At 41.8% G+C, this 26,739-nt stretch overlaps 15 non-coding genes across 15 annotated transcripts; 6 read left to right on the top strand and 9 right to left on the bottom strand.

The window, feature by feature from the left end:
- Window positions 1-3,423: 3,423 nt before the first annotated feature.
- trnas-gcu (transfer RNA serine (anticodon GCU)) lies at window positions 3,424-3,505 on the bottom strand. Its single transcript has one exon. It is a non-coding gene; the product is annotated as a tRNA-Ser (tRNA).
- Window positions 3,506-4,594: 1,089 nt separating this feature from the next.
- On the bottom strand, window positions 4,595-4,676 carry trnas-gcu (transfer RNA serine (anticodon GCU)). Its single transcript has one exon. It is a non-coding gene; the product is annotated as a tRNA-Ser (tRNA).
- Window positions 4,677-4,814: 138 nt separating this feature from the next.
- On the top strand, window positions 4,815-4,887 carry trnaa-agc (transfer RNA alanine (anticodon AGC)). The gene has a single exon. It is a non-coding gene; the product is annotated as a tRNA-Ala (tRNA).
- A 564-nt stretch (window positions 4,888-5,451) lies between these two features.
- trnas-gcu (transfer RNA serine (anticodon GCU)) lies at window positions 5,452-5,533 on the bottom strand. The gene has a single exon. It is a non-coding gene; the product is annotated as a tRNA-Ser (tRNA).
- A 1,088-nt stretch (window positions 5,534-6,621) lies between these two features.
- trnas-gcu (transfer RNA serine (anticodon GCU)) lies at window positions 6,622-6,703 on the bottom strand. Its single transcript has one exon. It is a non-coding gene; the product is annotated as a tRNA-Ser (tRNA).
- A 138-nt stretch (window positions 6,704-6,841) lies between these two features.
- Window positions 6,842-6,914, top strand: trnaa-agc (transfer RNA alanine (anticodon AGC)). Its single transcript has one exon. It is a non-coding gene; the product is annotated as a tRNA-Ala (tRNA).
- Window positions 6,915-7,478: 564 nt separating this feature from the next.
- On the bottom strand, window positions 7,479-7,560 carry trnas-gcu (transfer RNA serine (anticodon GCU)). Its single transcript has one exon. It is a non-coding gene; the product is annotated as a tRNA-Ser (tRNA).
- A 140-nt stretch (window positions 7,561-7,700) lies between these two features.
- Window positions 7,701-7,773, top strand: trnaa-ugc (transfer RNA alanine (anticodon UGC)). Its single transcript has one exon. It is a non-coding gene; the product is annotated as a tRNA-Ala (tRNA).
- A 524-nt stretch (window positions 7,774-8,297) lies between these two features.
- Window positions 8,298-8,379, bottom strand: trnas-gcu (transfer RNA serine (anticodon GCU)). Its single transcript has one exon. It is a non-coding gene; the product is annotated as a tRNA-Ser (tRNA).
- A 138-nt stretch (window positions 8,380-8,517) lies between these two features.
- On the top strand, window positions 8,518-8,590 carry trnaa-agc (transfer RNA alanine (anticodon AGC)). Its single transcript has one exon. It is a non-coding gene; the product is annotated as a tRNA-Ala (tRNA).
- Window positions 8,591-9,366: 776 nt separating this feature from the next.
- On the bottom strand, window positions 9,367-9,448 carry trnas-gcu (transfer RNA serine (anticodon GCU)). The gene has a single exon. It is a non-coding gene; the product is annotated as a tRNA-Ser (tRNA).
- A 783-nt stretch (window positions 9,449-10,231) lies between these two features.
- trnas-gcu (transfer RNA serine (anticodon GCU)) lies at window positions 10,232-10,313 on the bottom strand. The gene has a single exon. It is a non-coding gene; the product is annotated as a tRNA-Ser (tRNA).
- A 135-nt stretch (window positions 10,314-10,448) lies between these two features.
- On the top strand, window positions 10,449-10,521 carry trnaa-agc (transfer RNA alanine (anticodon AGC)). Its single transcript has one exon. It is a non-coding gene; the product is annotated as a tRNA-Ala (tRNA).
- A 503-nt stretch (window positions 10,522-11,024) lies between these two features.
- trnas-gcu (transfer RNA serine (anticodon GCU)) lies at window positions 11,025-11,106 on the bottom strand. The gene has a single exon. It is a non-coding gene; the product is annotated as a tRNA-Ser (tRNA).
- A 138-nt stretch (window positions 11,107-11,244) lies between these two features.
- trnaa-agc (transfer RNA alanine (anticodon AGC)) lies at window positions 11,245-11,317 on the top strand. Its single transcript has one exon. It is a non-coding gene; the product is annotated as a tRNA-Ala (tRNA).
- Window positions 11,318-26,739: the final 15,422 nt, after the last annotated feature.

Consider the following 26,739-nt stretch of genomic DNA (forward strand, 5'->3'; position numbering starts at 1 on the left):
CATTTCCTTTCTCATAAACAATCATTTCAACAAGCTGCATTGTTTACATCCATGTTTACTTGCTGGCGCTATTCTTCTTCCCTGTCTTTGCTCGCACATTGCTACGTATCTTGACGCCGTGTGTTACCATCACCTGCAGATCGGTGGAATAGTGTGAAACCATTCGCAGGAAAGTGGAGCACATCTCCCACGTGCTTGCATGGGAGCAAACAAAACAGGGACCTGCTCATAAAAACATACCTCCACAGCACTACTAGTGATCAAAAACTCCACAGGGTGCCTTTAGCCAAATAAATAGTCTGCTGAAATAGTTGTAATTGCCTAAACGTCACCATCCCTCAAAGGCCCACACGCTCATGGTCCACTCACGCAGGTGTTTTCACTTATCCTGCCTGATTAGACTGCGCATATACAATCTGTGCTTGACTGTTGCACCTGTTGAGGTGCGACACTTTTTATTGCTCTTATTGTTGCATTGAGTTTGGCGACTTGACCTTCCAGGTTCCAGTATAACTCGGCCCAGCTTCAACCCGATAGCCGCCTGCTCAGCCACAATAACTAAAACCACCTGTGTGAGTGGTTTTAGTTATTGTCCGTTCCCACCGTTATGTACTCGCCTTTCCACTGAGCGTTCAAATATTATTGAATGTAATCCAGGGTTTTGCTGCAAAGGATGCCAAAGGGGGATTCATACCTAAACACTCTTCACTCAATGTTCACCCAGTTAACACATTTTGTTCAGCAGCTTGTCAGTGTGAACGTTACCTGAATTACATTTTACATCAGTGGAAACCTGCTGACCCCTGAAGGTACAGGGCGAGGCTTTAACCTTGGAGTTGGTCTGACAAAACCTGTTGCCACTGTGACACTTTGGCCGTGTTTAGTCAACACAGCCTGTGCTATTCTCCCTGTTTTCACATCAACACATTTTGTTTCCTGTACAATACAGTGTGAAGAAACTGGTTTCCATTTCTTATCTGCCCGGGCGTTTCGAAGAGGCTGTTGACGCTGTGGATTTTATGTCACACAGAGGGTTAGGGGTTAGGGTTAGGGTGCAGACAGGCGTCTTTTGCTGCGACAGTCAGACTTTAGATGCTGGAATGCTCTAATCTAATTTGTCATTTTGCTGTTGTAACTTTGTGTAAATACCAGAAAAGAGTGCTTTTTGTGATCTATGATCTCATAGATAAACATGACCTTCATAAGAATTACATTGTTGTAAGTTACAAAGATCAGGGGTCATAAATATCTTTATTATTTACAATAAAGAAAATGTCTCTGCACGGTGCCGCCTTTGTAACAAATCTTAAACAGAGAAACGTCTCCGGTTTGAGACCTTTGTTGTCCCCATCTCTCTCTCAAGCCTCATTTCCTGCTTTCACCCCTCAACTGATAATAAAGGCCTACATTCCTAAAAATATACCTAAAGTTAATTCACCTGCTCGCTTGCTGCCTATTTTTGCTTGCTTTGGTCAAAGTGAATATTTTTTCCATATGAAGGAGAAACACATTTACCACTCAAAATATATAATCTTTGAAACAATGAGTCCTAGATTTCAGACAGAGGTGGACAAAAGCACATTTGACAAATGACAACAACTGGCAGAGTTTATCAACTGTAGCTAGCTAGCCAATTAAGCTAATGGTAGCTAAACGAGTAGGTTGAAAACGCTGTTCAAATCCCCTTTTTATTTTAAGCATTTCCAGTTTAAGCATTTTATAATGAGAACCCTGTGAAAGGGGTCTTAAATGTGTGCTACATGGCTACAAGCTAAAAGATCTGGGGACACTGGCTTGAAATGAGAGTTAACCAAACAGTAAATGTGCTGTAAAACCAAAACAGTGAGCTACAAGAGGCTAAAAATCCATACAGAGTTGCAGACTTTCTGTGGGTGGACACCACAAAAACCTTTCACATTACATGTAGTCATATGCTCAATTGCTAACATAGGAACTAGTGATTGATTTCGTTAACCTTTAACCAGGACTTGTTACTCCAAACAGGCTGCTTCACCTGCTCCCCCACATACATCAAACTGTTAAAAATGCTGTTACAAACTGAAAAAAAACCCAAAGATAAGTTGAAGTGTGATCCAGCCAGGCTGAAGATACCGTGTGATCCTGGTCGTGGAAATGAATTATTACATATTTCACTTTAGGAATTCTAGTCAGTGATACCTGTCTTCAAGTTTGTCCCAGTAGGAGAAACTGAGCAAGTCGAACTCGGGGTCAAAAATGAAATCCAAAACCTGTAGATGAAAAATAAAACCCCAGGTATTTGACTCCACCTTTAAATTTTTACAGGACTTTTCTTTTTTTTACAGAGCTACATGAAAGTGTTTTATGGGGAACCCGCGTGACACAGGGGGATACCACCTCTGAAGTAGAGTTTGGACACTCAACTCATCCAATACATCACCTGTAAGTCTATCTTTGGGAAAGACAGCCAACCTGCCTTTGATCAGGGCACTTGCAGAGTTGTCAGTGCCTTCTGTTTCAGGGGGATGGGGTGTGGGTTATACTTCCACACTGTAGTACAATACAATACACATATGTCACATATTAGCCAAAGCAGAATAGATGGTTATAAGCTTTCAGTGGTGTCACATTTAACAAGTAAAAGTAATCAAAATGTACTTAGCATATCAAACGTTGAAGCACCCATTGTGCAGATTAGCCTTTTTGTGATTATATGTATTGTATTGTTATATGTTATATGCAGTATATTAGATTTTTGGATTATTATTCCTCATGTATTAACATATGAGCAGCATTTCAATGTTGTAGCTGGTCAAACTGGAGCCAATTTTAACTGATTCATATAACAAGGTATCATATTTCGTTAGATAGCAACATGTTGTGTATAATTCCTAATCTGCAAAGTAACTAGCAGCTATAGCTGAGAATGTTGTGAAATAATATTTATCTCTATCTTAAATTAGGTGGAATAAAAGTATGAAGTAGAATTAAATGGAAATACTCATGTAGTCATATTGTTGACATGTGAACATGGCAGACTGAAGTAAACTTACCAAAGTAAGTCCGATCTAGGTCACTTTCCAGGTTGTTTTTCATGGCTTCTTAAAAGCCTTGTCTTGTGTCTTTTCCTGGACAATTCCCTGGTCAACTCCCAGGGTTTTTACATGCTTGTAGTTTCCTGTTCAGTTATTTTGGTCAATAAAATGTGTGAAGACTTAAGGACTTGTTTATTCTCAGTGCATGTGGCAGAGTATCAACAAAGACATTTCTGTTAGAGAAACTGATCTTAAACGTCAGATCCAGGTCACCTTCCAGGGTGTTTTACATGTGCCTGGAAAGTCAGGAAAGGTGTGACATGAAGGATAGGGGTGCTGGGCGCATTATGCACCCAAGTCAGTCATCTTGTTGACATGTAAACGTGCAAGACTAAAGCAAAGTAGTTTTCGACGAGGATGGGATTCGAACCCACGCGTGCAGAGCACAATGGATTAGCAGTCCATCGCCTTAACCACTCGGCCACCTCGTCTTTTCTTGTCTGAGTTTTACAGTCAAAGTCAGATTCAGGTCACCTTTCAGGGTGTTTTACATGCGCCTGGAAAGTCTCTAAAGGCGTGGCATGAAGGATAGGTGAGCTGGGCGCGTTATTCACTCTGTTTTTTCTGTCAGGGGAATTAGCTCAAATGGCAGAGCGCTTGCTTCGCATGCGAGAGGTAGCGGGATCGATGCCCGCATTCTCCAGTGGACTTTAGTTTCCACAGTGTTTGTGATCTAAAGAAAAGATGGTTCAAGTAAAGATCACTGTGAGACTTCCTGCACCAGCTTAACAGAAAACTGCATAAGTACATAAGGACAACCACTGGGGGCTTCGTAGTAGTCTTGTCTTGTGACAATTCCCTGGTCAGCTTCTTTCATTTTAATCACGTAGCAATGTTTGACCTTTTGTGATTGAAACTCACATCCAGATCACCTTCCAGGGTGTTTTCCATAGACCTGGAAGACCTGGAAAGGCATTTCTTCACATAGTGATGCTGCTGGTTTTGTGAATGAAATGCAGCAAATTAATGTGGCCATGCTTGTAGTTTCCTGGTCAGATGTTTTGGTCAATGAAATGTGTGAAGACTTAAGGACTTGTTGAATCTCAGTGCATGTGGCAGAGCATCAACAAAGACATTTCTGTTAGAGAAACTGATCTTAAAAGTCAGATCCAGGTCACCCTCCAGGGTGTTTTACATGTGCCTGGAGAGTCGGGAAAGGCGGGGCATTAAGGATAGGGGTGCTGGGCACATTATGCACCCGTGTTTTAGCTTCCAGTTGAGAAACTGATCTTAAAAGTCAGATCCAGGTCACCTTCCAGGGTGTTTTACATGTGCCTGGAAAGTCAGGAAAGGTGTGGCATGAAGGATAGGGGTGCTGGGCACATTATGCACCCGTGTTTTAGCTTCCAGTTGAGATGGTTTGTACAACAAATGTGTGAAGACGTAAGGACTGCAAGACACTTGTTTGTTCACAGTGCATGTGGCAGTGCATCAATGAAGACGTTTCTGTTTGAGAAACAGATCTTATTATTCCAAGCCAGTTGACATGTAAACGTGCAAGACTAAAGCAAAGTAGTTTACGACGAGGATGGGATTCGAACCCACGCGTGCAGAGCACAATGGATTAGCAGTCCATCGCCTTAACCACTCGGCCACCTCGTCTGATTTTGTCAGTGTTTTACAGTCAAAGTCAGATTCAGGTCACCTTTCAGGGTGTTTTACATGCGCCTGGAAAGTCTCTAAAGGCGTGGCATGAAGGATAGGTGAGCTGGGCGCGTTATTCGCTCTGTTTTTCTGTCAGGGGAATTAGCTCAAATGGTAGAGCGCTCGCTTAGCATGCGAGAGGTAGCGGGATCGATGCCCGCATTCTCCATTGATCTTTAGTTTCCACAGTGTTTGTGATCTGAAGAAAAGATGGTGCAAGTGAAGATCACTGTGAGACTTCCTGCACTTCTTCTTTTTCTGAAGAAAAGATGGTTCAAGTGAAGATCACTGTGAGACTTCCTGCACTAGCTTAACGGAAAACTGCATAAGTACATAAGGACAACCACTGGGGGCTTCCTAGTAGTCTTGTCTTGTGACAATTCCCTGGTCAGCTTCCTTCATTTCAATCAGACTTCACGTAGCGATGTTTCACCTTTTGTGAATGAAAGTCACGTCCAGATCACCTTCCAGGGTGTTTTCCATAGACCTGGAAGACCTGGAAAGGCGTTTCTCAGGCAGTGCAATTATGCACCCTTTCTTTAGCCAGGGGAATTAGCTTCCAGTTGAGATGTTTTGTACAACAAATGTGTGAAGACTTAAGGACTGCAGGACACTTGTTTGATCACAGTGCATGTGGCAGTGCATCAATGAAGACGTTTCTGTTTGAGAAACGGATCTTATTGTTCAAAGCCAGTTGACATGTAAACGTGCAAGACTAAAGCAAAGTAGTTTACGACGAGGATGGGATTCGAACCCACGCGTGCAGAGCACAATGGATTAGCAGTCCATCGCCTTAACCACTCGGCCACCTCGTCTGTTTTTGTCAGTGTTTTACAGTCAAAGTCAGATTCAGGTCACCATTCAGGGTGTTTTTCATGCGCCTGGAAAGTCTCTAAAGGCGTGGCATGAAGGATAGGTGAGCTGGGTGCGTTTTTCGCTCTGTTTTTCTGTCAGGGGAATTAGCTCAAATGGTAGAGCGCTCGCTTTGCATATGAGAGGTAGCGGGATCGATGCCCGCATTCTCCAGTGGACTTTAGTTTCCACAGTGTTTGTGATCTGAATAAAAGATGGTTCAAGTGAAGATCACTGTGAGACTTCCTGCACCAGCTAAATAGAAAACTGCATAAGTACATAGGGACAACCACTGGGTGCTTCGTAGTAGTCTTGTCTTGTGACAATTCCCTGGTCAGCTTCCTTCATTTCAATCACGTAGCAATGTTTGACCTTTTGTGATTGAAACTCACATCCAGATCACCTTCCAGGGTGTTTTCCATAGACCTGGAAGACCTGGAAAGGCGTTTCTTCACATAGTGATGCTGCTGGTTTTGTGAATGAAATGCAGCAAATTAATGTGGCCATGCTTGTAGTTTCCTGGTCAGATGTTTTGGTCAATGAAATGTGTGAAGACTTAAGGACTTGTTGAATCTCAGTGCATGTGGCAGAGCATCAACAAAGACATTTCTGTTCGAGAAACTGATCTTAAAAGTCAGATCCAGGTCACCTTCCAGGGTGTTTTACATGTGCCTGGAGAGTCGGGAAAGGCGGGGCATTAAGGATAGGGGTGCTGGGCACATTATGCACCCGTGTTTTAGCTTCCAGTTGAGAAACTGATCTTAAAAGTCAGATCCAGGTCACCTTCCAGGGTGTTTTACATGTGCCTGGAGAGTCGGGAAAAGCGGGGCATTAAGGACAGGGGTGCTGGGCACATCATGCACCCGTGTTTTAGCTTCCAGTTGAGATGGTTTGTACAACAAATGTGTGAAGACGTAAGGACTGCAAGACACTTGTTTGTTCACAGTGCATGTGGCAGTGCATCAATGAAGACGTTTCTGTTTGAGAAACAGATCTTATTGTTCCAAGCCAGTTGACATGTAAACGTGCAAGACTAAAGCAAAGTAGTTTACGACGAGGATGGGATTCGAACCCACGCGTGCAGAGCACAATGGATTAGCAGTCCATCGCCTTAACCACTCGGCCACCTCGTCTGATTTTGTCAGTGTTTTACAGTCAAAGTCAGATTCAGGTCACCTTTCAGGGTGTTTTACATGCGCCTGGAAAGTCTCTAAAGGCGTGGCATGAAGGACAGGTGAGCTGGACGCGTTATTCGCTCTGTTTTTCTGTCAGGGGAATTAGCTCAAATGGTAGAGCGCTCGCTTAGCATGCGAGAGGTAGCGGGATCGATGCCCGCATTCTCCATTGATCTTTAGTTTCCACAGTGTTTGTGATCTGAAGAAAAGATGGTGCAAGTGAAGATCACTGTGAGACTTCCTGCACTTCTTCTTTTTCTGAAGAAAAGATGGTTCAAGTGAAGATCACTGTGAGACTTCCTGCACTAGCTTAACGGAAAACTGCATAAGTACATAAGGACAACCACTGGGGGCTTTGTAGGAGTCTTTTCTTGTGACAATTCCCTGGTCAGCTTCCTTCATTTCAATCAGACTTCACGTAGCGATATTTCACCTTTTGTGAATGAAAGTCACGTCCAGATCACCTTCCAGGGTGTTTTCCATAGACCTGGAAGACCTGGAAAGGCGTTTCTCAGGCAGTGCAATTATGCACCCTTTCTTTAGCCAGGGGAATTAGCTTCCAGTTGAGATGTTTTGTACAACAAATGTGTGAAGACTTAAGGACTGCAAGACACTTGTTTGTTCACAGTGCATGTGGCAGTGCATCAATGAAGACGTTTCTGTTTGAGAAACAGATCTTATTGTTCAAAGCCAGTTGACATGTAAACGTGCAAGACTAAAGCAAAGTAGTTTTCGACGAGGATGGGATTCGAACCCACGCGTGCAGAGCACAATGGATTAGCAGTCCATCGCCTTAACCCCTCGGCCACCTCGTCTTTTTTTGTCTGCGTTTTACAGTCAAAGTCAGATTTGGGTCACCTTTCAGGGTGTTTTACATGCGCCTGGAAAGTCTCTAAAGGCGTGGCATGAAGGAGAGGTGAGCTGGGCGCGTTATTCGCTCTTTTTTTTTTTGTCAGGGGAATTAGCTCAAATGGTAGAGCGCTCGCTTTGCATGCGAGAGGTAGCGGGATCGATGCCCGCATTCTCCAGCGGACTTTAGTTTCCGCAGTGTTTGTGATCTGAAGAAAAGATGGTTCAAGTGAAGATCACTGTGAGACTTCCTGCACCAGCTTAACAGAAAACTGCATAAGTACATAGGGACAACCACTGGTTTCCTGGTCAGGTGTTTTGGTCAATGAAATGTGTGAAGACTTAAGGACTTGTTGAATCTCAGTGCATGTGGCAGAGCATCAACAAAGACATTTCTGTTAGAGAAACTGATCTTAAAAGTCAGATCCAGGTCACCTTCCAGGGTGTTTTACATGTGCCTGGAGAGTCAGGAAAGGCATGGCATGAAGGATAGGGGTGCTGGGCACATTATGCACCCGTGTTTTAGCTTCCAGTTGAGATGTTTTGTACAACAAATGTGTGAAGACGTAAGGACTGCAAGACACTTGTTTGTTCACAGTGCATGTGGCAGTGCATCAACGCAGACATTTCTGTTTGAGAAACAGATCTTATTGTTCAAAGCCAGTTGACATGTAAACGTTCAAGACTAAAGCAAAGTAGTTTACGACGAGGATGGGATTCGAACCCACGCGTGCAGAGCACAATGGATTAGCAGTCCATCGCCTTAACCACTCGGCCACCTCGTCTGATTTTGTCAGTGTTTTACAGTCAAAGTCAGATTCAGGTCACCTTTCAGGGTGTTTTACATGCGCCTGGAAAGTCTCTAAAGGCGTGGCATGAAGGACAGGTGAGCTGGACGCGTTATTCGCTCTGTTTTTCTGTCAGGGGAATTAGCTCAAATGGTAGAGCGCTCGCTTAGCATGCGAGAGGTAGCGGGATCGATGCCCGCATTCTCCATTGATCTTTAGTTTCCACAGTGTTTGTGATCTGAAGAAAAGATGGTGCAAGTGAAGATCACTGTGAGACTTCCTGCACTAGCTTAACGGAAAACTGCATAAGTACATAAGGACAACCACTGGGGGCTTTGTAGGAGTCTTGTCTTGTGACAATTCCCTGGTCAGCTTCCTTCATTTCAATCAGACTTCACGTCGTGATGTTTCACCTTTTGTGAATGAAAGTCATGTCCAGATCACCTTCCAGCGTGTTTTACATTGACCTGGAAGACCTGGAAGACCTGGAAAGGCGTTTCTCAGGCAGTGCAATGTACTGGAAATCTGCTGATCAGATGGTGGACTTCACATAATGATGCTCCAGGTTTTGTGAACGAAATGCAGCAAATGAATGTGACCATGCTTGTAGTTCCCTGTTCAGATGTTTTGGTCAATGAAATGTGTGAAGACTTAAAGACTTGTTGAATCTCAGTGCATGTGGCAGAGTATCAACAAAGACATTTCTGTTAGAGAAACTGATCTTAAAAGTCAGATCCAGGTCTTTTTACATGCGCCTGAAGGATAGGGATGCCTGGCGCATTATGCACCCGTGTATTAGCTTCCAGTTGAGATGTTTTGTACAAAAAATGTGTGAAGACCTAAGGACTGCAAGACACTTGTTTGTTGACAGTGTATGTTGCAGTTTATCAACGAAGACATTTCTGTTAGAGAAATTGATCTTATTGTTCCAAGTCAGTCGTCTTGTTGACATGTAAACATGCAAGACTAAAGCAAAGTAGTTTACGACGAGGATGGGATTCGAACCCACGCGTGCAGAGCACAATGGATTAGCAGTCCATCGCCTTAACCACTCGGCCACCTCGTCTGTTTTTGGTTGAGTTTTACAGTCAAAGTCAGATTCAGGTCACCTTTCAGGGGGAGGTAGTGGGATCGATGCCCGCATTCTCCAGTGGACTTTAGTTTCCAGTGTTTGTGATCTGAAGAAAAGATGGTTCAAGTAAAGATCACTGTGAGACTTCTTGCACTAGCTTGACAGAAAATTGCATAAGTACATAGGGACAACCTATGTACCTGTGTTTGACCTTTTGTGAATGAAAGTCACGTCCAGATCACCTTCCAGGGTGTTTTACATAGACCTGGAAGACCTGGAAAGGTGTTTCTCAGGTAGTGCAATGTACTGGAAATCTGCTGATCAGATGGTGGACTTCACATAATGATGCTCCAGGTTTTGTGAACGAAATGCAGCAAATGAATGTGACCATGCTTGTGGTTCCCTGTTCAGATGTTTTGGTCAATGAAATGTGTGAAGACTTTAAGACTTATTTATTCACAGTGCATGTGGCAGAGAATCAACAAAGACATTTCTGTTAGAGAAACTGATCTTAAAAGTCAGATCCAGGTCGTTTTACATACGCCTGGAAAGTTGGGAAAGGCATGGCATGAAGGATAGGGGTGCTGGGCGCATTATGCACACGTGTTTTAGCTTTCAGTTGAGATGTTTTGTACAACAAATGTGTGACGACTTAAGGACTGCAAGACTCTTGTTTGTTCACAGTGCATCAATGAAGACATTTCTGTTTGAGAAACAGATCTTATTGTTCAAAGCCAGTTGACATCTAAACGTTCAAGACTAAAGCAAAGTAGTTTACGACGAGGATGGGATTCGAACCCACGCGTGCAGAGCACAATGGATTAGCAGTCCATCGCCTTAACCACTCGGCCACCTCGTCTGTTTTTGTCTACATTATAAAAAAGTCAGATTCAGGTCACCTGTCAGGGTGTTTTACATGCGCCTGGAAAGTCTCTAAAGGCGTGGCATGAAGGATATGTGAGCTGGGCGCGTTATTCACTCTGTTTTTCTGTCAGGGGAATTAGCTCAAATGGTAGAGCGCTCGCTTAGCATGCGAGAGGTAGCGGGATCGATGCCCGCATTCTCCAGTGAGCTTTAGTTTCCACAGTGTTTGTGATCTGAAGAAAAGATGGTTCAAGTAAAGATCACTGTGAGACTTCCCTAACCAGTTTAACAGAAAACTGAAAAGTACATAAGGACAACCACTAAGGGCTTTTAGTAGACTTGTCTTGTGACAATTCCCTGGTCAGCTTCCTTCATTTCAATCAGACTTCATATAGCGATGTTTCACCTTTTGTGAATGAAAGTCACGTCCAGATCACCTTCCAGGGTGTTTTCCATAGACCTGGAAGACCTGAAAAGGCGTTTCTCAGGCAGTGCAATTATGCACCCTTTCTTTAGCCAGGGGAATTAGCTTCCAGTTGAGATGTTTTGTACAACAAATGTGTGAAGACTTAAGGACTGCAAGACACTTGTTTGTTCACAGTGCATGTGGCAGTGCATCAATGAAGACGTTTCTGTGTGAGAAACAGATCTTATTGTTCAAAGCCAGTTGACATGTAAATGTGCAAGACTAAAGCAAAGTAGTTTACGACGAGGATGGGATTCGAACCCACGCGTGCAGAGCACAATGGATTAGCAGTCCATCGCCTTAACCACTCGGCCACCTCGTCTGTTTTTGTCAGTGTTTTACAGTCAAAGTGAGGTTCGGGTCACCTGTCAGGGTGTTTTACATGCGCCTGGAAAGTCTCTGAAGGCGTGGCATGAAGGATAGGTGAGCTGGACGCGTAATTCGTTCTGTTTTTCTGTCAGGGGAATTAGCTCAAATGGTAGAGCGCTCGCTTAGCATGCGAGAGGTAGCGGGATCGATGCCCGCATTCTCCAGAGAACTTTACTTTCCACTGTCCTTGTTAAAGTGCATATGGGGACAACCTCTGGGGATTTCTTAATACTCTTCCATGGTCAGCTTCCTTCATTTCAGTCAGACCTCAGTGTTGGAAAATGTTTTTATATTAGGATTGTGTCTGTGTACATTTTGAATTGGCTTCTATCGTTAAAATGCTGTGTAACTGAATGTGTCATTAAATATTTACACTTCACTTTATATGGAAAAGACTCGAGCAAAACAAAAAACAAAGGAGTGAAAGAAAAGCCTTTCTGCTGCTGTTTCTGACTTAAACCTCACACAGCACAGACACACCATCTCACCACTGCAATAAACAGTCACCACAGTGCTGAATATTAACACTGAAACAGGATCTTCACTTTCCTGTCCAGCGCAACGTTTAACAGGGGGTTCTATGTGGGCCTCCGATAGGATTCATACTGCAGAACTCATTATTAAGAACCAATGAGGCTTAAAATATTCTCACCTGCTTTGTGACAACTCCGACTCTGAGACTTGAACTTTTTCCCTTTTGAGTGGAAACGTATATCACCCCTGTGAAAATGAACAGCGGATGTACAGAGATGAAAGAAATTACCTAACAAGGAAAAAGAAAATGACACACAAGCATTATCTGCCTCACATACGCCCGGGGTCAAACACAAACACAGGTCAGGGTAAACATGAAGTTTATGTTCGCTCTCTAAAATACCATATAGTGTACATTCGTGCATCTGAGTGCACTGTAAACACCTGTAGGAAATTTATCAAGGGGATCTTTGGAAGACGGCAGGAGGTCTTTCAACATGTGCTGCTCAGCTGCTTGCCTCATAGCCCGGGTCTGGTGTTCAGAGGAAAACCTGCACACGTTACAATAATGGAAGGCAAGATTTACGCCCCTGCTCAAAAAAAAAAAAAAAAGAAAACCATCACCATCCAAGCCACATTTCCTGCGGGGTGATTATTGCTCACATTCAAGGGGGTGTATTATATTCAATGATGTAACAGTATATAGCTGTGATACTAATGACTCTTGTGGTTTGCATGTGGAACAACTTCCCCAAAGTCCTAAACTTCTCAGGTAGCGTCTCTCAGAAACCTGCTGCTGTGGTGGAACACAGCTCAGCTCTGCTTGTCCTCCATCATAAGTAATGTGCGTAAAGAATGACCCAAGTGGTCGAACAAACCCAGGCAGGAAAAATATCCACTTCCTTTGGGCCTGAGAGGGAAGCGTCGACAGCTGAAGTCTCCACCGCTGCTGCTCCCAGGCTCCATGTGAACAGACGGTTTCACTGCTTTTAGGTCCTCAAGGTAAAATATTTATGTTAAAAAATGCTATTAGAATTTCCCGGTGACCGCGTGTTGATACGCTTAATAACTCATCGTCATTTCGATTGTTTTAGAAAGGTCCTGAATATAAATGAAGACAAAACGTAAAAGGTCAGTTTTCAATCATTTTCATAGTCAAGAACTGTAGTGTTTTTTTTTTCTGATGATTAATCAAGTAATTGGATAAACACTCTCTCACATCAATTAAAGCCCTTAGCACACAGGAAGAGGTCAGGATACAGGAGCTGGATGTGCCCCATCTCTTCAATCTGCGGACAAATAACGCAACTTTACTATCACGCATACGCCAAACTCTAATTTTGCGTGCAGGTGATACACCAAATACCACACCATCACCTTGAGTGGTTATGACGTCACCACAGAGGCTCACTTTGATTAAGTTTAGGCACCAAAACCACTTGGTTATGTTTAGGAAAAGATCACGCGACACAAGCTAAAATAAGTCAACGTTGAACTTGAACAGTAGTCCTGCGTTTGTTAACACTGTATATACTGCTGGGTACTTCAACCTATAATGATATATCATAATTTATTAGTTGATTAATAGTCAATAACCTAAATCTACAAAGTTACTAGTACTGAAGCTGTCAAATAAATGTTGTGGAGTAAAAGTAAAATATGTAATAAAGTAGAGGCACAAATACTCAAGTAAAGTACAAGTACCTCAAAACTGTACTATTGGACATTAGTATCTATAATCCCAGCCTGTCCCATAGACATTTACAGTTTTATAAACTAATAATTCAAAGAGCAATAATTGACTTTGTTTGCGGTTCAAGGCGTCCTGTCAACAGTTTGACTAACTTTTACTTTTTGTTTTTGTGGTCTTTTTTTGTCGCAGTACCGTGGCTGAGAGATATATTATATAAATATATTATATCAATACATCCATGACAGAGTCAGCTCCTGTTGCAGCAGTGATTACTGTGTGTGCACTTGTCTGCTGTATAAGAAATGAGGCTTTGAGGCAGAGAACTGAAGATTTTTTACTACTTGAATGACCCGAGTTGTATTTTCAGCCTATGCTGGTTTCTTATCTTTATCCTTATGCACCTGTTACATTTACTAAAACGTTCCATGTTTCCATGCTATATGAGACTGGAAATGTTTAATATAATTTAGCAACATGGCTCCATTGGACCAGTTTAAGAGGCTGAGCAGGCAGGAGCTCTGATTTCCACTTTCAGATTTTGCTCCTCTATAACCTCTATAATTACCTCATTGCCTCCTTTTCCCTGCTGAACCACAGGTGAGCTGAGCTGGGCTCTACAGCCATGTCCTGCTCCTGCCGCACACTCACGACAGCTGCAGGTTTCAAATATGAACACTCGATATGAAAAAGGAAATAATCTGATCTGACCGCCATCAGCAAAAATCCCCATCAGACTCACAGTGTGGAACCACAAAGATTTATCTGGATTAGGAATGAGCAGTAATGGTATTAATATTAGTCTACAGTAGCACATGTTGTGCTGTGTAAGTCATTTGTTTTCATATGTCATGCTTAATAAATGGATCACTTTATTCTAACCAGTGCAACATCGTGGGATCTTCATGTTCCCAGAAAAGAGTTTTAGTTTTGTAAAAAAGTCTCTGAATAAAAGCTATAAAATAATCTTGTTTTCATGAAAAATGTATATAAACTAAAGCAGGGGAGTAAAAATACCAATATCAAATGTAAAAAAAATGTCCTTCAGTCAAAGCCATGCTTTGTACTTAAAGTACCAAAAGTAAAAGTACTCGTTCTGCAGTAAAATGTCTCGTGTGACTGGTATATTATTACATATGACATTATTAGATTCTTAATACTGATTACTATAAAAGGGATCGGACTCCTGCAAAGAGTCCTGAGATGACTAATAGAATGAATATTTTCTCTAATATTAGCTTTTTTTTTTTTTTTTTTGGTGAAATATTGGATGATTTGATTGTTATTTAAATGAAACCATGTGAGAAGTTTAGGGGGGGAAACGTCTCTTTGCTAACAACTCATAGACGTCTGAAACATGAGGAGCCACAACTGCACACTGTTTTTATAAAAGAGCTCGCAAGACAGAAAGGTTGGGAAGCTCTGGTGTAATCATGTGTTGGATATTATAAACTTATCTAATCAGAAGCTGTAAAGCAGTGGTGGAAGACGGGGGCTTATTTTTTTTTTACTATATATACACTGCCGGGTGGGGATCAATAAAGTTTTATCTTGATCCATAATAATACATCTTAATGTGTTTGGTGAATAATATTCTGTATTCATAATATGAATCTGCAAAGTAACTAAAGCTGTCTAATAAAAGTATACAGTAGCATAAAATGCAAATAGTCAAGTAATTAATTTGCAGATTCAGATTAATAACACAAAATACGATCAACAAAAACAGAAGAAAAAGAAGTAGAAGAAGAATTACTTTATTAATAAAATGAATGCAGGATTTTCAACACAAGTAACATATGTGAGTACTTCTTCCACCGTTGTCTTAAAGCGCCTGCAGTGACGCAGCGTTGAGGCCTGGACGGACTCGGAGCCACCTGAGCCGCTCCCTGCCTGTCCGCAGGATTGATGGGAAAGCCAGACAGCATGTGCGGTGTTTTACTGTGGGCTGCTCTTCTGTTTTCTCGCTGGAAAAAAAAAAAAAAATCCATGAAACACACGTTTGAGCTGCCCGGTCCGAACAGGAAAGGGGGCTATATAGGCTATAGCATGACATGTGTAAGCAGATCTAGCTGCATTTGAAGTTTTAAAAGCTTCTGCCTGAAAGATTTAGTATTAAGAGGGGGAACTGTATACGACACCCTTGCAGGACCCCTTATAAATTGGAATAAATTTTTCAAAGGAAATCATAAAAGCCCTTTCCTTTCGCCCCTCTTGCCGTGCCATGCTGATGGCTCCATTTAAAGTGGGCCTATCCACATTCTTTCACCATTACTGCTAAGTATCCGCCTCGAGCATTACCTTCAGTGACAGAGGGTTTCAGCTGACTTTAGAGCACTTTAATGGCCCAATTTGAGACATTTTTACATTACATCAGGATATGTTGTGGTATTGTTTGGAAAAAAGGCAAAGAATAATACTGGACCGGGGAGAATGACAAAGCCAGTCACTTCCTACAGCTGATGAGAAAAGCAAAGCGAGTGTAACGGCTTGGACCGCTCCTAAAAGGCCCCATTTGTTTAAAGAGGACGCCTCTCGCCCCGTCACGCTTCACTCGGGGAGCTTGTAACAAAAGGGGGGACTCTCCGGAGGTATTGGTGACGCAAGGCTCCCGTTCGCTCTTCATCCCGGTCGTCGCCGCTTTCATCGAGATCCACAAAGTTCGTCCATTAACGGCCTAATAACGTTCATCGCTTCAGTTTATTGTTTCGCTCTTCCTTGTTGAGAAAATGTCACAGGCCGTGTAAAACTCTCAGATGAAAGGGAGGTTTTTGGGAGCCCAGAGGACCCCGTAATGTGCTTCAGTTTCAGCGGGCTGCAGACTGTTCACTCAGTCCCCTCATTCAATGTGTAAAAAAACGCTCGTCCATGTAGTGTATGTTCTGGTTGTGACACAGGTTCGATCCCCAGAGCACTGACACTGAACGCCTCCCCCCGTCAGAGGGCCAGTTGTACTGAACGATTTTGAAGGATGTCTTTAACTTCTTTTTGTTGATGAAAAGTGGGAGACAGAAATTTCCCACCAGGACAGGATCACATGAAGGCGACACGCAGAGAAACAGTCTTCAACTATAAGGGATCATTTCTTACTTCTCTGTGAGCAGAAGATTTACTAGTTTGACCCAAACTTGTTTTCTTACTTTAATCATATTGTCTGGGTTTCGTAATCTCAAAGTTGTTTTACTTCCTCTGGAAAATAATGACTATTCAGTTCAATTAAGTCTACATTTTGATCCAAAACAGACCAGTTAATAACTACCTGAACCTGAATTGAATAATCAGTTATTTTATATATATGAGATCTGATCGAACGGGGACTTGAGGGACTTGAGGACAGTCAGATCTGGTCTGACGCGGACGAAGATAATAAGATCTGATCCGCAACGCCGATTGGACGCACCGTGAAGCGCCATCACGTCATCACGAACCATGTGACCAGAAGTGATAGTGAGTCCTCTTGGATTAGACATTATCAGTGATTTCACTCTTTTTATAAAGTTTCTCTGCTGCGTTTTCTTCTTCCACGAGAAGAAGCTCGGGCAAAGCAAAACTTCTATGTGCGTTTTCTTTATCAGAAGTATTTTCCATTTGTATTCTGAGCAGATGACAGTTTTACGGAGGTGTGCAAAGGAGCTAGTTTGTCTTTATTGGACTACATATAGCTGGTTGTCAGCTGCAGTGAGGCATTAATACTGTACATAAAGTCTATGAGAGTGTGTGGTCTAATTACAGGGTGCATCTTATGGTGGCTTCAGTACTTGGAAATAAGATTCCTTCTGCCTCCGTCTTCACCGTGCCGCTCCTCATTTCCCTCTTTAACTCGTTCCCACAGGGACGTAGCCATTAAATGAGGCAGACGACGAGCTTCACCTCCTGTAAAGTGTGTTAGTAAGATGACTTGATGGTGCAGCGGCACGGTGGTCTCTGGAGGGGCCAGAGTCCTCGTAAAGACGAGGACCTCCCCATCTGTGCGCCGCCCTCTCTTTCAGCTTGATGACCCACCCAGCTGGAGCTCCAACTCCCCCAAAACTCATTGTGTTAACATTGACTTCCATGGAAAGTCAAGCTGAGAGCTGATCCAGTTTATTGTGCCTCTTGTCTTGAGAAAGACCCAGAAAGACGAAGCGAGACGCACGTCAAACGCTTCAAGGTACGCTTCACCTCGTGCATCCAGTCCTCTGCTGTCGGACACCAAAGAGTTCTAAGGTGACCATATTTTCACCAAACCGGGACCCTTAAGTGTACCGCACGTTCACGCACACATATGCACCACCAGGCATTTTCATCAGGATGGGGGACAATTATTTCAGTGCTTATCACGCCGACCGAGCGACTTTCAACACCATGGACGCCATGAACGCAGCATTTTCATTGCTGGGTACTGGGAAGGAGTAAGCCTCCGGGTGCTAACCGTTAGCATACTCACACGTTCTGTTATGAAGCTTGCTTATGACTCATAGCCTAGCAACAGTCTTGACAACGACACATTGATTGATCAGAGTTGAATTCAGACGCGTGGCGCTTTGTTTGTTTTTATATCGGGTTCGGTAGTAATGAGACAGAACGTGATAAATGTCTATGTAAGTGCTGAAAACAAGTATAATATCATGATTATTGTTTTAATTGTGGGCTTGTGATGTGAAAACCACTGCTGTCAGATGTTCTCCTCTCATGCAGTGTCAGTGAAAAGGTTTTGTTTTAGGCAGTGGCTAAGAACATCAAGTATCGTACAAATTTGAGGTACTTGTACCTTACTTTCTTTTCATGCCACTTTATACTTTACTTTTTACTTCACTACATTTATCTGACAGCTTTAGTAACTTACAAATTAAGATTTACATGCAAAACATATGAAGAGCTTCTAAAACATGATGTTTTGTTATAAATGAGTCGACCCAACAGTTTGTACAAATACAGCTGAATTGATGAGTTGATTACACCAAAAAACAAAAAATGATTGGCAACTATTTTGATAATCATTTAAGTCACTTTTTATGTAAAAACATATTGTGGTTCCAGCTTCAGGAACGTGAGGATTTGCTGCTTTTCTTTTTAATAATTTTGAGGTTTGGACTGTTGGTTGGACAAAACAAACACTGTAAAGGTGTCACTTTGGGCTCTGGGTCATTGTGACGAGCATTTCTCACTATTTTCAGATTTTTTTTCAAACCAAACAATCAATCGATTAATCAAGAAAATAATCGGCAGATTAATCCAAACTGAAAATAATCATTTAGTCGCAGTCTGATACAAAATAGTTCAAATGAGCTCCACCACAACCAACTACAACAGTAAAATCCAGCTTTTACATTAATACACGAGTAATAATAATCTAATGATATAAGTGATATAGTATAACAGCCACAGGGGGCTTTTTACTGCATTGCATATTTTTACTTTTAATACTTTAGGTACATTTTCCTGATTATACTTACATACCTTTACTTAGGTAACATTCTCAATGCACGACTTTTACTTGTAACAGAGTATTTTTACAGTGTGGTATTAGTACTTTTATTTAAGTAACATATCTGAATACTTCATCCACTCCTGGGTCACAACTCAGTACAAGTAATTAGTTGAAGGATCAGATCAGATCAGATAATCCTTTATTGATCCTCAGAGGGGAAATTAAGGTGTTGCAGAAGCACAAGGACAGAAATAAGTGCAGATATGTAGAGAAAGTCAAATCTAAATAATTAGAGGTATACAAAACAAAAATGAGAATAGAACAAAAGTAAAAATACAAACTATACAAGAGCAATTTAACTCAAATTACAAGGAAAGAGTAGCAGCAAAGTCTGCAAGTATATGTAAACAGTGTACACCTGACTAATATATAATATGATTAAAGGACTAGACACTGAGTTTCATCACAGAACAGTTATATATATATATATATATATATATATATATATTATTTCTGCATGTTTTGGACATCAGTGACCTGAAAGCGACTGAACCCCACCAACAGCACTCGCGCTGCAGTTCCCTCTACAGGTGTGGTGACCTGCCGGGATCACCGTCCCACGGGAAACCTTTCCACATTTGAAACCTGAGGTCGTCCGCTGAGCGCTGACGTCCTTAAACCTCCTCAAAACGTTTTGCCATCTAGCTTTACTCGTTTCTTAAGTCTGCGCCGGCCGAGCGAGGTAATCCACCAGGAGACGACGTGAGAGGGCCTGAAATGGAGAGGACTCGTCTCAAAGCCTCACCGGCCGACACCGACAACACAAACTAAACTGTGGGGATTATCAAACCTCTGAGCGTGTGTGTTACTCAATACTGTCGTAGCAGAGACGTGTGGGCCAATCCGAGAACAGCCAGAGGCAAACGTTGACGTGAAACAGCAAAGTACGACGTCGAGGTTCACGTATTTGTGACTGTGTGTTGTGGTTATTTTCGTCTGGTATCCCAGAGTCTATCCCAGAGTCTATCCCAGCATGCACTGGGCTGAAACAGTACAGAAGAGTGAACCCACCGTGTGCTGGCAGTACAGGATGATATTAATAATTAATATTAATCTCATTATAATTATACCACAAGGAGACAAACATCTTTCCGGCTTTGGGGAGGACATTGATGATTAGTGATGCTGAGTCTGATCTGAAGGTTTCAAATCTTTAAGTGGCTATAATCAATATTTTTTATAATAACAATACATCATGTGACAATGTGTGAGGTCGCTCGTAGTGAATTAACACCTCAACCTGCAGCTCCCCTCGGCTTTACGGAGCTGCATGGTGAGTTTCAGCTCGCTGTTTAACTGTCCGGCCCGTTTAGAAGCTTTAGAGGCGGATATTTCCCTCAGGAGCTGGAGGAGACATAAAACAGAGTGAGCATTGGACTTATTATCATCAGGTGACACAAAGACGACTCCAGATGAACGATAACGTTGCTCTGTAACGGCGAGATGAGTGAACAGGCGACTGTTTGTGCTTGTTTGTACGATTTTTAACGAATGAAATAAATCATGACTGACATAAAACCAAAGTGATTGAAATAAAACTAAAGTGAAACTACATAAACCTCCGAAAACTACCTGAAACTAAAATAGAAATCAGACACATCAAATAATTAAAACCGAGTGAAACTGTAAGATTGAGGTAACCCTGTCCCTGTGTAACCCTTTGGCCTGGCAGTTTTCTTTTACCCACCATCCTCTGCTTCACTGGTGTTGTGTATCGCTCACCCTCTGAGCCTGTGTGTGTGTGTGTGTGTGTGTGTGTGTGTGTGTGTGTGTGTGTGCCTCCCTGGTGTGCAGCTGGTTGTCTCAGAGGCCTTCAGCTGTGTCAGAGAGGGGAAGACGTCCTCCCTCTCTCGGCCTGAAACCTTCCTGCCGGTGAGTTTCACCACAAGCTGCTGTGTAAACACTGCAGAGGGCCGGCGCTTTGACTCCTCGTGCAGAGGTTAAGAAGGTTAAGAAAACGAATGCATTTATAGAGGAAAACATGCGATAAGATCAGATAAACTTTTAGCGATGCACAAGTGCAGATATATAAAGTAAAAAACAAGCAATTAGAAGTATTATGAAGTAAGAATAAGAATATAAATAAAGATTTTGGTCCCCGATAAGCTGAGCCGGGTGCCTGAAACAGAGAGAGCGGTGTATGTCAACTGTCCACATTTTGATGTGGCCTCTGGGTGGATCCCGAACCACATCGGAGGTCTGTGAAACAGCAACAGAGCTAATGTTTTTAGTCCAGTGAAAGCTGTCTGCAGCAGGATGAAACCGTCCTGAATTCGCTGACTGCGGAGGCAACGGTCAGAGAGTAAAAATTGAAAAACCATCTTTAGAATCATAAAATATAAAACAGTGATTGTTAAAATGATCTAAATGAATCGTGCCAAGCTGAGCGGCAGGGAAAACAGACCGGAGGTGACCAAACAAGATACATTTCCATCTGACACATGTGTCCCTTCAACCCTACATAAAACAAAGGTGTAAGTCAATGTGCATGACCTTGCATAAACACTTGCCATAAAAGTTAACACAGAGGATTTGAAGTGCTTCAGCTCCTTGATGTGGGCTCGCTGATGACCTGCCCAGATCTGGGTCCTTTTGGCAGAAGCCAGCTGCTGCTGCGACTACTTCAAATCATCAGCCTCGGCAAGTATGACGCAGCTATTTCCGTGCAAGCAGGTTACAATAGGAACAGGAATGCTCGCAAAGCCATAAAGAAAAGAAAACGGGATCTGGAATCTAGATTGGAACATATAAAGCAGTGCATTAATCTCTGCTGGAGGTTTTCCTTTTGTGCACTGGCAGTTTTTATTCATTTTTTTTCCCCCGCAGAGTGACGGCCGGCGATGACCTCTGCATCCGTCCGCCTCGAGGTTTAACGAGCCGCCTCGACCCCTCGCCTCCTCGCCTCCTCTCATTGGCTCTTTGGGTGAGTGTGAGGAGTCGAGGCCAGTGGTGGAAGAGGTACTCAGATCCTTTACTCCATTAAAAGCACCAAAACTACAAAGTATCAGCAGCAATATACACTTAAAGCATCAAAAGTGAAAGTACTTGTTTTACAGAAAAATGGCCCTTAACTGGTATATTATTGTGTATTATATTGTTCATGCCGATGCATCAATGTGTAAGCAGCATTTTATCGTTGTAGCTGCTTAACTACTTATATACAGTAACTACTTTATATACAGTTTGGTTTTCTAGAGCAGCGGCTCCCTGCAAAGGGTCCGAAGATCAATCTGAGATGATTCATGTGAGAAGAAAAAAGAATGAAACACAGTTCTGTTGCAAAACTCTGTAGAAATATTTGGGAAATTTAGCTTTTTATTTTGCGATATATTGAATAACTAGACTTTTTTGGGGTTTTATATAAATGGGACGTCTTTAGGTGAAACAGCTCAGAATACCACACACATTACAAGGGGACAGCTCTTTAATGTAAAATCTTCATCTGTAATGTACCTGGTAACTGTAGCTGTCAGTTAAACCACCTGAAATGTGAAAAGGGATCCAACTAGACACTAAGTGTGTTTCCAGCCACCTGCTTTTATGCATGTTTTCAGTTTCTGCATGAAAAAAAGCAAAGTGGAAATGCTGAAAAATTTGCAAAGACAGTATCGCAAAAAAAAAAAATGCCCTGAAAAGGTTTTTTTACGTTTGGCTGAGGTGGAAAAGTGTGTGTATCGATAAACACAAAATGTGTCAAAGTGCAACAGAAACTTAGTGAATAAATCATGATTGTTTGATGGCACCTGACTGGAGAATCAGCGCCACCAACTGTTAACCTCGATGCATGAATTACTCCACTATTGCCTCAACTGGACACTGCTTTTTCTGTGTGTGAGAGGTCACAAGCCACTCACTGCTTTGATCTTCAAAAATAATTCAAAAAATCATATGTGCTTTATGTAAAATGTGAATCTGAAAAGTACCTAAAGCTGTGAAATAAATGTAGTGGAGTAAATATTTCCCTAGAAGTATGAAGTAGCTGAAACTTAAGTACTTGAGTAAATGTACTTTCCGACCCTGGTGGAGTCGGGGGCCGGCGGAGGCAGGACGGGCCGGGATGAAAATCTATAAAGGATGTAGGGTGATGTGATCTACTGAACTAATCTTGTTCACGGATACACAAGCCCTGAAGCTTAGAATAAATCAGAGGAGACTCCCCTCTGCCCTCCGCCCTCCCTCTAAAGTCTTTTTTTTTTTTCTCTCCATCCTCTCTTTTTATTCCAAGATCCCACATGTGCCCAATATATCACTTAGACTGTATCACCTTCTCCCTTTGTTTATCATCTCCTTGGATAACCATGTGGAATCCCCATCTCATCCCCTTTGCCTTGTCTCCAGGATTTCCAAACGTATTTTACAAGCCACCAGTTACTGAGCCTAATGGTTTGCAGCAGCGGAGCTGGTAGCGCACATGATATCTTGAATGTAACAATCAAAGAGGCATGCAAGATTTTGGTATTTCCGCTGGCTTACAGATGTGCTGCGGCTTCCAGCTCCAGAAGCTGTAATCTAAGTTAAAGACATGCAGGGAGGAAAAAAAAAGAAAAGAAAAAACGCTTCAAACAAGCGAACATCTTATTGCCATGTGTCACTATCACAGATAAACACGAGACCTCAGTAGCTTCAGCAGGGAAGTCAAATAAAGAAAATAGATCACCACTGAGATGTGGATAAACACTTAAGAGAAAATCATTGTGCACCACAGGGCCGAGCCGGGCCGGGCCGGGCCGACTTAGCCCCCTAACGTCCTTGAAAAAAAACCCAAATGTTCACAGCAGCAGTACCTACAATTTAACGCTCTAAAAACACACTGCTGACAGGCACGGTTAGCTGCTAGCTGGTGAACATAGTGGAGCATTTAGCAGCTACAGAGACAGATCTGTGGTAACACAAGCTTGAGAGGTTTTCACCTTTTGTTGTTTTTTTGAGCTTTACGTGTCTTAAAGAAGGCGGTTGCTAGCAAGTGGCTAAATGAGACTACATTAAATTATACAGCCTCGTTGTGTTTATACTCTATATCTATCTGTCTATATCTATATTCTCTTCAAAGTTAAGCTCAGTGGCGGTGACGTTGAAGTAATGCGACCGTGGTGTAGCTTATAGCCTAACGTTAGCTTTTTACTTCTGGTGATTCCGTTTACGCTTCAAAAATCATCAAGGTGGTGTTAATTTGTGAAGATTATCTTGCTGAAGAAAAACAGAAAAAGAGCTTATTTTCTGCAATAATGCAAAATTGCAGGTTTAAAGGGGCCCTGCGGAGTTTCCTTGTAAACAAACAAAACGTCTGTTTACATTCAGCGCAGTGTACATGTGTGTTATTATTGAGGTCAAACAAAATACATTTCCATTTGCAGAAGCAATTATTTTTGAAATATCCCAAATCCTGTATTGTTTACATCACTTGCAGTCTTCTTCTTCACTGCTTTTGTGAATGCTTCTTTTGTGCGTTGGGGCCCCCTTGTGGCTGGAAGTGGTCATTAGTTTACTGATTCCTCCGGCCGTCTCTGGTGCAACATATGTCTTTAATATTAAGCACACTGTATCCTCTGTGTTGATTTCTTTCATATGTTTCTGCAGTATCCGAACTATACGAGTGACAGAGGGTTTTCATTATTTTATTTAAGTCACAATGAAGTGAAACAATCATATTTTTTAGAAATTATGCCCAAATGTGCATTGAATAGAGCATCTGGACCTTTTCATGGTGGTTTCACAGTGAGCGTGAACATTTCAGCCATTAAAACCATCATATTTCACCCCTCCCACCAAATAAACTGCTTTTCCAACACACATTGTTTTACCTTTTGGAACGATCCACTTTGAATTTCCTACCAAACTCGACAAATTAAGGGAACCACGTGTTCTCAAAATGCTGCTTTGTTGTGACTTTAACACATTTTACTCCTTGCACTTAATATATAGCAGTTAAAGAAAAGCTTCAGTTTAATTTGATGATGTTTCATCTGCTGACGTACTGCTGTATTATTACCAGAGCTGCAACTAAGGATCATTTTCATTACTGATTTATCTGGAGATTATTTTCTCAGGTAATCGATTAATAATTTTGTCTATGAAATGTATTTTACCGGAACCTGAAGTGACAATTTAAAATGTCTTGTTCTCTCTGACCAATAGTTTTTTTTGTATTTATATAAAACAGAGAAAAGGCATCAAATCATCTCAATTTAGAAGCTGGAACCAGAGAATCTTTGGCAATGACTTCAACAACTAATTGATTATCAAAACGGTTGCTAATACAATTTGACAACTCTAATTCAGCTCTACTTATTGCTGCACCTTCATTCATACACTGTACAGATTTGCATGTTGGCGCTTTAAAAGGCCGTTCAGTGTTTGAGCAGCACCGACCAGATGGACTAAAGAGACAGATGTCTTAATGTTTTTTCCAACTTTCAAAGAAGAGAGGTCACACTTAAACTTAACTTTGTCACCTTCTGTGGGCAGAAAACGGACAGTTTCTTTTGTTTCTTTCTACTTTAGTTTGAAAACATTTGTGTAATAGTTCCTGGAAATCTTGAGCGTCCTTAAAAGAAACAACCTGGGTCTTATTTGTGTGGTTCTGGTCATCAAACACATCTGTTATGATAACATATTGCTGAGCTGCGAGCACACGGTGACTTCTCCAGGTGATTCCATGAGGGCAACAAACACCAGCAGCAGTCAGACGGTGATAAAAGCAGGTTGCAAATAAACCCACAGTTTGATCGTATTATCTAAACGACTTGTTTGGAGGTGAAACCAGAAATGTCCGTTATGATTTTCCACTGAACGTTAAAACTACAGCAAGTACAGAAGGTCAAAATGGAGCCAGGAAGTCTCTCTGCAAAATGGACATCTTGGAGAATCATTTTAGCATTTGCTTTGTTCTCTTTTCTAAATAAATCTGATCGTAAGTGATAAGGAAAATGGCCAAAACTAAGAAGAAGAAGAAGAAAGAAAGAAATAAGAGGATGGCGCATCAGTTTTCATGTGAAAGATGGCAGAGGAAGTCATCTCACCTTTGCCACGGCGGCCCGACGAGGATCCAAGCAGAGAAATCGGTGTAGTAAAGAATCATGATGTCTGTCAGTAAATCACGGAGCTCAAAGGGAGCTGGATCAGAGTTTGGCCTGATCTCAGATGCTCAGTGGAAACCTGAGGGTGAGTTTGACTCCCCGCCAGCCCTGACAGATAAATATGCTTTGTGCTTCCAACATCTCTTCTACATAAAGAGATCTCTCACTGCTCTATGAATCTTTAATGCTCTTCTCAAAACCTTAAGTAAGTTACATTCTGCTGGGTGGAAGACAGGTTTTCTTGTGCACGTGGCTGCATTACAACCTGAGTCCTCTACTGTACGTCAAATTAAAGGGAACTAAAACGGCTTTAGGGGATCAAATGTGAACTCAACAATGACAGAAAGGGTTTAGAAAACACATATTTAGGCCTACGTAGGATTTGACAGTTTCTGATTTTATTTGTAAAGGACTTTTCATGCAGGTTAGTGCAATTTAAAGTAAACAGTAAAACAATTGAATGCACACAAGAAATAAAAGTTAGATGAAAGTATTATAATAAAACCAATGGAATCAAATAAAACCAATAAAAGTTTAACCAAAGAGTTATTTTCCCTTCTAACGTGGTTTACTCTGCACAAACGTCAGAGCTCTGCAGAGATAAAACTTTACAAGTTACAGAAAAGTCATTTTGTGTAGCAGGAATGTGTTTTTTTCCTCCTTTATATTTGTTAATAATTGACTGTAACTAAGTACATTCACACAAGTTCTGTGCACATTCAAGGTTCTTCCATTTTACGCAACTTTATATTTCTACTCCTCAACATCTCATATTGTACTCTCACTACACTACATTTCACTGCAGAATGAGTACATTTTGCAGATATTACTCTGATTCATCAGCTGGTGATCCCTGAGATTCGTCTTGCAGGATTA

Source organism: Enoplosus armatus, chromosome 4 (genome assembly GCF_043641665.1).
Source record: "Enoplosus armatus isolate fEnoArm2 chromosome 4, fEnoArm2.hap1, whole genome shotgun sequence".
Lineage (NCBI taxonomy): Eukaryota > Metazoa > Chordata > Actinopteri > Centrarchiformes > Enoplosidae > Enoplosus > Enoplosus armatus.